A 1686-nucleotide genomic window follows, 5' to 3' on the forward strand; every position below is an offset into this window, starting at 1 on the left:
TCAATTATGCTGTGCTTTATTATTATTATTATTATTATTATATTTTTTTGCATTAAATAAATTATTTTGAGTTAAAGTATCATTTTAGGATTCACAAAATGGTGCTTTACTTATTTAAAGAACACTTTCCGATATACCACAGCAAAAATTTGTAGCAAAAAGACAAGTGAACTGTCAGTAATAGAATGTCAGTCTAATTTGGTTAGTCGATAGTGGTTTGACAATGTTGTAAAAGACACTTTATAATGATAAGTACAAGTGTGAAAGCTGAATACAAACGTGACAGCAAATAATTAACTTGCCTTTATTTATTAATCGTGTAATTAGGTGGGCAGATAAAATAGTTTGTTGATATTGGAAGCACTGCACTGAATCAAAACAAAAATAAAAAGCCTCAAAAACAGCTTTAGCATCTTAAAGCTGCTTTTATATAGTAACTGCTTTTATATAGTATTCATGTGATGCCATTATAATATCTTTTTTTAGGATTTGCCTGGTATAAAAGAGACGCCTGTTTGTGGTGGCGGACATGAAACTGGTTGCACCTAGAACTCCTGATTGGTGGGTAAACAAGTACTCCACCATAGGCGTACGCCTCTGAGCTAATCGAAGTGTGTTTATCTTCCGTATCCTGGTGTTTGTGGTGGCTGTTCCACAGGGTGTGGTCTGACGAGCATCTAGAATTCATCTGCGAACACCACCCAGATAGGCTGTACTCCACGTCTGCTACGATCAGTTCTTCCCCATCTCGCATGCATCCGTCTTTGGCTCTCTTCAGATGATCTTTGTCACTTGCCCGCCTCTGCTGGTGGTAGGCTCACGCCAAGTATCGTGAAATAAAAATAGGAGGTACTCTGCCCACAAGGGTACCCCACTGTCTACGCCCGATCCAGGGAAGAAGCGTGGAGCCCTGTGGGTACACCCACATACTCAGCCTCGTGTTCAAGGCCAAGCTTTGATGTGGGCTTTCTCTATATTCTGCACCTCGTTTATGATTCCCAACATGCCAAGAGTCGTCAAATGCTCTGAGGAACCTTGTCCAAATACGGTGAACTGCTATAACTCCCGTCCTACAGAGAAGAAAAATCTTTTACCTGGTTTATGGTGGTCACCTCTGCTATGTATATATTTTTGTGCATCTGTGAGATACTATACCTCATTACCAAGAAAGTTTTGAAGGGCCTGTGCAAACAGAAAGAACGCTATAGAGGGGTTGGTCCGGTGGTCTCACTCCACCTGAAACCACAGCGACATGCACTCTTTGAGCAGGAGTTTTTGTAAATACAGATGTGGTTCCAGTGTTTAGATTTTGTCTACAAATGTGATTTTTTTTTTTTTATTATAATGTATACTTTTTCTTTATTAACCCCAAAGGAATGGAAGTGGAAACGTGACAAAATGCCCTATAAAATCTGGTGAGAATGTTGTAACGACAAAATGTAAAATTATATCTAATCTAATTGAATATACAAAAAACATACTGTGAATTAAATAAATACATTATTTTCAAAATAAAACTAGTTTTGGATTGTGACGAAAAGGATAATATTGCAACAGGGTCTGGGATTGGGATGACCATAGTCACAACACACACAATTATACAGCAAATAGGTGAAGAAACATTCAGAAAACAGATGAAGAGAAAACTTGAGACTCTCCGCTCTCACGGAACATGAGAGAAAAATA

General features: G+C 38.2%; 1 pseudogene; it reads left to right on the forward strand.

Moving 5' to 3' along the window:
- Window positions 1-533: 533 nt before the first annotated feature.
- On the forward strand, window positions 534-1281 carry LOC122323866 (annotated as a pseudogene).
- Window positions 1282-1686: the final 405 nt, after the last annotated feature.

Source organism: Puntigrus tetrazona, chromosome 19 (genome assembly GCF_018831695.1).
Source record: "Puntigrus tetrazona isolate hp1 chromosome 19, ASM1883169v1, whole genome shotgun sequence".
In the NCBI taxonomy this organism is placed as follows: domain Eukaryota; kingdom Metazoa; phylum Chordata; class Actinopteri; order Cypriniformes; family Cyprinidae; genus Puntigrus; species Puntigrus tetrazona.